The sequence below is a fragment of the Podarcis tiliguerta genome (genome assembly GCF_965153285.1).
Source record: "Podarcis tiliguerta genome assembly, chromosome: 9".
In the NCBI taxonomy this organism is placed as follows: domain Eukaryota; kingdom Metazoa; phylum Chordata; class Lepidosauria; order Squamata; family Lacertidae; genus Podarcis; species Podarcis tiliguerta.
In genome coordinates, this window is record NC_139542.1 from 57,508,518 (window position 1) to 57,518,094 (window position 9,577).

The window sequence follows — 9,577 nt, forward strand, 5'->3', positions numbered from 1 at the left end:
TTTTTTCTTTTCTTTTCCCTTTTGGGCAGGCGATAGAGCAAGTAGGTCTTAGGGAGTGGGTGGGGTCGGGCTTGACTTCCACACCTGCGAAGGTAAACGGAGGGAGATAACGGGGTGAGACGCGGGGGGGGGGGGCGTGGAGGAGAAGATATGAGATTGGAGGGAAAGAAACCTTGCAGCCCAACAAAAGCAGATAAACGTGCTAAGCCTCCAGCTTGCCCACAAAGGCGACTCCTCTTCCTCCTCTTGTGTGTGTGTTGCTGCTGCTGCGACACGGCTACTATTTACCCCTCAGGGAATCGGTTGATTAAAAGCACATTTCTATGCCACGGAATACATAAAATCTGTACGGTGGCAGTACCAAAGAATGTAAAAGGAAGGAAAGAGTCTCTCTCTCTCCTCCACCACCCCCCCACTTCCTCACCTGGGCACGCAGCTGGGTGAGCTCCGGTCCACCTCCCAGGTGGCGTAAAGGTTCATCTGGACCGGGCGCCCCCCTGCCGTCGCCGCCGCGCCTGACCCGGGAGCCCCCGAGCCGCCTCCCCCCGGGGCCAGAGAGCCTCCTCTGGGGCCAGGAGCGGCCGGCTGAGACAACGAAGGCGCCGCCGCCGGAGGAGGAGCAGGACGCGGCGCCAGTTGCTGCTGCTGTAGCACTGCCGTCGGCGGCGGAGGCTGCCCTGAAAGGCTCTGTGCAGCCGGGGACTCCGAAGAAGGTGAGGCACTGGATGCTGGCTGGTGCAGCGAAGGCGTGAGTGAGCCCCGCTGGCCGCCGAGCGCCCCTCTCTCCGCCATAGCTGAGGAGGAGGACGACGGCGACGAGAGTCTCCCTCAATCCCCGCCAGCGCCTCAGCCGCCACCTTCTTTCCCCTTCAGCCGCGCGAGAATAAAAGGTGAAGGCTGGCGGCCGGTGGCGGCTACACGGGCCACATGACGAGGTCTGGCGGGCCGGATTCGGCCCGCGGGCCTTGTGTTTGACACCCGTGTATTAGATAGTAGCCTACAAATAATGTGGAAGCACAAACACCCCAAAAGGGTGTTTTCACTTTGTAAGTTAAGATTCATAGGTCTGATTCTTGCTGATGATTCTCCAACGATACATCAAATGCAACTGGAATTCAATTGATCTGGTTCTACCTATCGATCTGCTCCACTTATTCATAGCAAGCTTGCCTCCGTCGGCCAGACAGCTGCATTTGTCCAGACAGCCACCATTACTGGGTTCAGCCAAAGCATGAACACCTGTAGCTTTGTATTTAAAGGGGGAGGAGAGAAAAATAGATGTCACTTGTGATAGAGTAAGATTCTTAGCATGGATAGAATGGGGATGACTCACAGGCTGCACTCACATGGCTGTATTTTCCATATTCCGTTTCCCTAACTGTTACTGTACATTTTCCGCATTATATTTGAGACTTCACACAACATCAACACCACTTCCAGAAACGCAGTATAACAGAATTCATTGCAAGTTTAGCATTCATTCCTATGTTATTCACTTCCGGGGAAAAAAATATGTTTGCAAATAACATGGAAATGTGAACTAAACTTGCGCTGTATTCTGATGTATTTTCAGAAGTGGCACTGCTGTTGTGAAAAGGCTCAAATATAATGTGGAAATTAACACTTAGGGAAATGTCGAGGAAATGGAATACACTGCCATGTGAATGCCGCCAGTCTGTAGCTCATGAGGGAGAGTGTGGAAAGTGGAGCATGTAAGCAGCCCATCAGAGGAGGGAATTAGCCCAGAAACGATCAAAGACCCCTAAGTAAGAATGGTGCAATGAAGGAAGAGTCATATTGAATCCGTATCACAATGATTCCAGAATTAGAGTTTCTGGGATTTTCACCCATTTCCTATAAGGAAAAGACTTCTCTGGAGGAAATCATGTGAAACCCACATCTGTGGTGATGAGTCCACATTTCATGTGTACATTCCTTTAAAATATGGTATGTCATGGTTTCACACAATTCCCTACATTCTAGTTACAGGTAGGTAGCCGTGTTGGTCTGCCGTAGTCAAATTTAAAAAAAAATCCTTCCAGTAGCACCTTAGAGACCAACTAAGTTTGTTATTGGTATGAGCTTTTGTGCATGCACACGAAAGCTCATACCAATAACAAACTTAGTTGGTCTCTAAGGTGCTACTGGAAGCAATTATTTTTTATTTTGTTACAATTCCCTACAGTTATTTCCATTTAGAAGTGAAACATTTGAAGTAGTTGTCTGAGGATGCAAACAATTTCCCAGCTTTTTGCTTCGTATAACACACATCTAGAATATACAGAGGTATGGGCTACAAACATTTTTATATTCCTTTTTTAGTCATTTGTTTCTATTGCAACCTATTCCATTTCTCTCCTCCACCTTCATTACCATAGTTATTTGTGTTCCTTCCAACAACACTATGTAATGTGGCCAACATCTGCTGCTTGAAATTCATCTTCTCTCATCCTTTTCATGGAAGATGGTTGTTCATACACCATAGTGGCATGTTTCATAAAGTTGGGAGAGGGGAGGGGGAGTCCTCCTTAGTCATATAAAGATTTTTGATTGTGTTTGCAGGCGTGTGCTATTTTTATTCAACATTTCCATTAAAGAAGCCAAGTGTGCTGGTGGCACAGAAAATGTATCTCTCTGCTGCTCATTCAAGAAGAAGCCAAGGCTTTGGCGGCTAGATTCTTAAATGTACAGTCAGATTCTTCTTGCGATATGAAAGCTACTGGATTCTGTGCTGTTGCTGCTTTTGCACAGGAAATTGGGTTGCAGGGACCTTCGGCCATAAGCAGTGGTGGACAAACTGCCACCCTCAGCCCATTTTCAAAAGTCCTCTGCAAGCAATGAGTTCAGACCTCTTGCAATAACAACCTGCCCCTCCTAAGCAACCTGCTGCAAGCAGGAGGAGAGATAAAGACTGCCACTGCCCAGTTTGGGCTCTGGTCCCACCCACTGCTAGCATGCACTCACTCTCTCAGTTGCCTGCAAGGGACTGTGTGATCCTTGGGTTCAGTTCCCCATTCTTGATCTAGGTCACGAAAGATGTCTTCCTAGCTGAACAAGATGGATGGAAAATTTGACAAGAGCAATCTATCAAAGTAACTAGGAGCCTAGATTATTTATAGGATGGCCTGCTCACTGAACTGGGACTGACTCAAGACCAGGAATGCAAAAATGTAGATATTCAGTATGCACTGGCTCCTAAACAAACAAACAACTGGGCTTGGTTCAGCAGTCAGAAGACCAGGCTTCTTCTATCTAGCTCCTAGAGAATCTCACTGACTTTGGCATTTTTCACAAGACTATTCATTTATGTCTGCAACAACACAAATTCATTAATCAGCGGGACATCTGATTCGCATAAAATGTGCAACTGACTTATTTAGTCTACCCAGACGAGTATGACTACAGATTCCATTGCAATGTCTTTGTCCACACTGTGGCAAGAACAATGGTAGCTGTTTGCCCCGTAGCATATCATTGCTCTTAAAACAGGATGAGGGCGACTTTAGTACACAACCTAAATGCAGTCTTGGTTATGACTAAGGTACAGTGGTACCTTGGGTTACAGACACTTCAGGTTACAGACGCTTCAGGTTACAGACTCTGCTAACCCAGAAATAGCACCTTGGGTTAAGAAGTTTGCTTCAGGATGAGAACAGAAATCGCGCCGCAGCGGCATGGCAGTAGCGGGAGGCCCCATTAGCTAAAGTGGTACCTCAGGTTAAGAACAGTTTCAGGTTAAGAATGGACCTCCAGAACGAATTTAGTTCTTAACCCAAGGTACCACTATAGCCTTATTTTGTCTCTCTTACCCCATGTAAATGGAGCCATGTGACATTATGCCATGCATGACGGGGGGGGGGAGTGGTCCCACCTGAATTCCTACCTCAGGTGTTCTTCATTGTGCAATGCCACACAACCTCAATATCTCAGCAAATGCAGGACAGGATTCAGAATAAAGGGAGCCAGGCATCACTTTTGTGGTCCCAAATTTTACTTTGGTGCCATTGTACTCAGTGAATTAGTCTATTCCTAAAAACCAGGTGCTTCTTTCAGGAAACATGTGCATGCATTCAGACAGAAAGACCAACATAATACTAAGGAGAATTATCTTACCAAATATTTTAACTTTTTAACTGAATTATACACCAAGGCAAAACGTTTCATTAGATACCAAAAAATGATTTTTTTCCCTACAGATGTTCTCTGCTGAATTATCAAAAGGCAGAGGTTTCAGAGCATGTTCCAGGGAACTCTGGTATTCTTATCAGATGTTCCTTAAAGAGAAGGTCAATAGTGCTGGAAAACCTGTTCCAAATGGTGGTAGTGGGAGCAGGCTGCCTATCTTCTCCGGCAACGGGAAGCTACAAATAAGCTTTGGCTATGTTCTATAGTACACTCTTTAGTATGCACTAGGTAACTTTAAAGCCCATTAGGCCTGGCCTCTATGTAAACTGACTGTGCATTGTGGAATATGCCATGGAAATATTTGTAATGCACAGGCTAGGCTTTTGATCCAAACCCTACAAATATATAAATTCATCAAACCAGTATATAGATTTGTGATTTAGTCTGCTGAACAGCAAACCTTTATGGTGAAACCTTTATGGTGAAAGGGCTTCCTTGCTTGCTTGCTCTTTCTTCAGCACTGTAAGGCTGCTTGTGGGCAACATGAACACTAGAAATGGAAGGTTCTGTTGCTTTTGGCTTTCTTGGTTTCTCATTTTTCCAATCTTAAAGTCGGTTCTCAATATTTTGGCACCATTTTGCATTTTTATTTTTTAAAATAATCCTCATGAAAATTCACAGGCGTTTTAGTGCAAATTTCTCCTAACACTTTTTAATGCCGTTTTGACCAATGTACATTGATTTTCCCTAATATGACACATTTTCATATTTTATTTCACATATATATTAATTTTTATGCACACTTTCCTCTAACATATGCATTTTTGTAAACCTGTCTGATTGGGGAACTGCATTGCAAAATCCATATAAAGTGAGGATTTTGAAGGATGGCTGTGTTTTGGTTCACATATCATTTTAGAAAGTGCAATGGAAACTGAATCAAATTTCTTCCCCATCCTTGATGATGGCAGACACCTTTGTATGGACACAGGAAACCATGCGCAGTTTCTTCCTGCACCATTTTGAAAAGTGTTTGTACCTAGTGCACCAGAGGTCCTGTTCTTTGAAGCTGCTCCAAGCAGCTATGCAATGTGCTAAAACAAGAAAAGGGGCAAGAGATCAAACACTCAATACACCTTGAAAGGACTCCTAAATTGCCTCTTCCTTTCGCTGATTATTTTTAAGGCCCCCCCCCCCGAATTATTCCCAAAAAAATCTGCACAGGAACTAGCCCCAAAATATTTTAAGATGTCTATGTATTGGGGGGTGGGAGGTGGGGCAGCCTGCAATATAACCATCCATTCCTAGTGCAGGAGCTCCAGAAGAGATGGACTTCAGCATATAAATGTAGAGTCAGTGTGGTGTAGTGGTTAAGAGCAGTGGACTTGTAATCTGGTGAACCGGGTTCGCTTCCCCGCTCCTCCACATGCAGCTGCTGGGTGACCTTGGGCTAGTTACGTTTCTCTGAAGTCTCTCAGCCTCACTCACCTCACAGAGTGTTTGTTGTGGGGGAGGAAGGGAAAGGAAATTGTTAGCTGCTTTGAGATTCCTTAGGTTAGTGATAAAGCGGGATATCAAAGCCAAACCCCTCTTCTTCTTCTTCTTCTTCTTCTTCTTCTTCTTCTTAGGCGACAGGGGTCCCTTGAAAGTGGAGAATTCAAAGAACACTTTACAGAGCAATACTGAAGGGGGACTGCTGATGTTGACCCTGATGAAAAGACCCTGATGTTGGGAAAGATTGAGGGCACAAGGAGAAGGGGACGACAGAGAACGAGATGGTTGGACAGTGTTCTCGAAGCTACAAACATGAGTCTGACCAAACTGTGGGAGGCAGTGGAAGACAGGAGTGCCTGGCGTGCACTGGTCCAAGGGGTCACGAAGAGTCGGACACGACTAAACAACAACAACAACAACAACTGAAGGGGCAGAGAGAACTAAAGACAGATGAACTGCCGTATTCAAGCCCTGTGGGGCTTACATCAATAAGGAAGAAACGGGGGGGGGGGGCAAATTTCCTTCCCTCCCAGTATCTTTTCTTAAGTTCCCTCCCATGGGTTCCAATGGGAGGGCAAAAAACTCTGCTTGCTCCAGAGCTGACATTGTCTCCCATTACATAGACAACTGGGGCTTCCATTTTGGCCATCCTGCCCCCTAAAAATTACCAACACCAATATGAAGGATTCTGGTGGTCATTGTACATGTTGTCAAGATAATAAAATCCATTCTAAACTTCTTTTCAGTTGGCAAAAGGATGTTTAACTGGGGGGGGGGAGCATAGCCTTGTGTCAATCTTCCCCAATCTCATGCCTTCCAGATGTTTGGACTACAGCTCACACACCAGCCCTGCTAGGGCTGGTGGAAGCCATAGTCCAAACATCTGGAGAATGCCATGTTGGGGGAGGCTGACCTACTGCCCAGGCATTGTAGAGCTATGAACAAAACCACTAGAGCTTTAACAATTCTAGGAGGCAAAGGCACGTGTCTAGCTCTGAAAACCACTCACTTCACTTACAGCCATTTTATGCATTATCCTGTGAATGGGGCCGGGGGTGGGGGGAGGTGTGCCTTTAAAGAAAACCAGTTGATGCAGGTGCTGGTGTTTACACTGAGCATTCATCTGAGGAAGTGCTGCCTGGAATCAAAACGACAAGTCAAGCAGTCCCCCACCCTCCCCACTCCCCATTAAATAGTTTTGTAATTTGGGGATAATTGCACACAAACTGCAAAATCAAACGTTCTTAGTGCAGTTACAGAATCCTCCTCTAACTTTTGTCTCTTCGCTAAGGAATGCAGTAATAGTTCGTTTCCTGCTCTGCCCCATTTCCAAACTACCTCCCTCCTCAGTCCCTGCCTTTTCCCTCAAAGTCTGTCAAGTAGCTAAACGATCACAGGTGATTGTCCTCTCTCCCCTCTGCAAACACAATGTACCCACTTGAATATTATTATTTTTTCTGAGGAGCAACTCGTTTCATTAAGATTCATTCACAAGAAGCCTTAGCTGTGCTGGTGTCATTTTCATCAATGCCTTTGAAACGTTACCATAACCTGACAAGTCTCCCCCTCCCACCAGCCTTTGAAAGGGCTCAAACTACAGCATATGCTATAATAATAATAATAATAATAATAATAATAATAATGGATAATCAGAGATGTTTCTGGCCATTTTCATACAGTGATGAAGCTGAGGCACACTCTTAAGATTCACACACTTGACACAGATGCATGAATGATAGCGCAGTGTGGATGAAGTCAAATACTTTTAAACACTTTTTTTAAATATAAAAAACCCCCACCCTGGATACTGCATATCCGGAATACTCCCCCACCCTGCTTAATGATTTGGCCTAAAAAAATGGCAATGGAATGTTGCATTGCCCCTCTGCATTGCAATTTAATATCTTTATGAGAAATGCAAACTGATGGCACAATGCCCATTTCAGTATCTATGAATTATTCAAGGCATTGAAAAGGGACAGCTGATTCTCTTTCCTTCCCCTAAAAAAATATTGGAAGTAGCATGCTTGCCTTTCTCAGCGAAGTGCTGCTTCTTTAGGGTCAGCCTGGCAATCCTTTTACATTACCAATCCATCAGGCTTCCTAAATCTCTGAAGGAGCACCCCAGCTGTTCCATGTGTATTCACAAGGCACAATATTTCCAAGGCTTCCTATCCAAAATGTATCCCATTGCTAAAGACATAGTGAAAGAATCAAGGGCAAAGGAGGGTAAAAAGCTGTGGCTGTAGTTTCCCCGGACTATTCAAGATCAGGTTTAGCCAAGCCGCGGGCTCTGCAAGTAAACACTCTTTCGAACAACCATTTTCTGTAGTTTTGAGAGATCACAAGAAGACAGTGCATGCACGCAGAAGACCAGTTGCTTTTCACCCAGAGGTGCTGGCAGTGCAGTGCAGAATTTTGAATGACTCGATGCTACAGAAAGAAAGAGCATAAAACTTCTGCTCCCAGTTACAGCCCTCTGGCAAAACCAGCCACTTTTCAGGACAAAACCCAGAAGTTCCTTTCCTGCAGAAAACTCCCAGAACTACCCCCACCCCCATGTGAACTGTAGTCCAAACATCTGGAAGGCACGGAAGACTGACACAGGGGTTATACTCCCCCCCCCCCAGTTACTTGAAAACAAGTCCTACTGATCTCAGTGGAACTTATTTCCAAGTGCTTCAGGCTCCCAGCCTAATACTAAACAGGATTACTCAGAAGGAAGTCCTTTTAGATTCTGTATGACATATTCCCCAATAAGTAAGCTTGCATGTTGCTTTGCATGCATGCTTCCTGAGAAAGTGCTGTTTTCAAAAGGCTTTAACTTCCAGCTGAATGTGCTTAGGCTTTCAGCACTGCAACATGATTCCCCGTGCATTCCTACCCCAAAATAATTCCCATTTAGCCCCCATCCTAATATACATGCTTACCAGAAGAACCTTAACCTAAGGGGAATTTGCTTAGAGGAATTTACTTCAGAGGGAATCGGGATGTTAGTCAACACGTGGCTGTTCCCCACCCCAAAAGACAAAAAACTTTCTACTAAAACTCAGCAAGGCTAGGGGCTCAGGTCTGCCACCCTACCTTGGTTTCCTTAGAAGTGACCTGGGACAGCTCAGTCGGTAGAGCATGAGACTCTTAGATCATTGGTTCAAGCCCCATGTCGGGCAAAAAATCCCGACATTACAGGGGGACTCGACGACCCACGGGATCCCTTCCAACAGTGCAATTCTAAGATTACTGTTTCTAAGCAGACACACTTGGGGCTTCGCAGCTCCCAATAACCCCAAATCACACCCCTCCTTTTAAAGAATAAACCTCAGCAACCTGTAGCACAATGGGTCAGTGTGCCTAACTGTTAACCAGAAGGTTGGTGGGTTCGACCCAGGGACGTCTGTGGGGAGAATTCCTGCACTGCAGGGGGCTGGACTGGATGACCCTTAGGGTCCCTTCCAACTCTACAGTTTCTAATTCCCTAGGGACTTGCTTCAGAATCGACCCGGACTGGATCAAGCTTCGCAGAGAAGAAGTTCACACTCGGAAAAGGAGCAGAGGAGAGCAGCGGTTTTTGTCTAGGTGGCGAGTTGCAACAGCTCTCTTCCAGCAACGCGGGCGCTCGGTCCTGGACCAGAACAGAAAGTGATGGCAGCGTGAGGATGATGATGATGAAGATGATGATGATGCCATCCAAAGGACCGAACCCGCTAAGCAGGAAAAAGCACAGTGCTCCCTTTGCTCGCCAGATGCGCCGATCGAATGCAGGGTTAAATTAAGTTTTACCAGACTGTATGCAGTCCCCGGATTTACAAACCAGTCCCCGTACAAAAATCCATTGAAGTTGAAAAATGTCCCTGGATTCATTGGGGAAAAAATAAAATAAAATCTGGTAACCTTAGGTTAAGTGCAGCGAAGTGGCCACAGGCAGGACCGGGCGGGCACGTGCGGAGCCTCGGCTACT

General features: G+C 45.6%; 1 protein-coding gene across 2 annotated transcripts in view; it reads right to left on the bottom strand.

The window, feature by feature from the left end:
- GABRG1 (gamma-aminobutyric acid type A receptor subunit gamma1) overlaps positions 1 to 9,577 on the bottom strand; it is a 76,024-nt gene that overhangs the window by 66,172 nt on the left and 275 nt on the right. The window contains exon 1 of one of the 2 annotated variants that reach the window (XM_083458384.1): positions 9,511 to 9,568. The exons of the other annotated variant lie outside the window; for it this stretch is intronic. The gene's annotated coding sequence lies outside the window, so the exon portion shown is untranslated. Of the gene's footprint in view, positions 1 to 9,510; positions 9,569 to 9,577 lie in introns of those variants that run through there. 2 annotated transcript variants of the gene reach the window in all.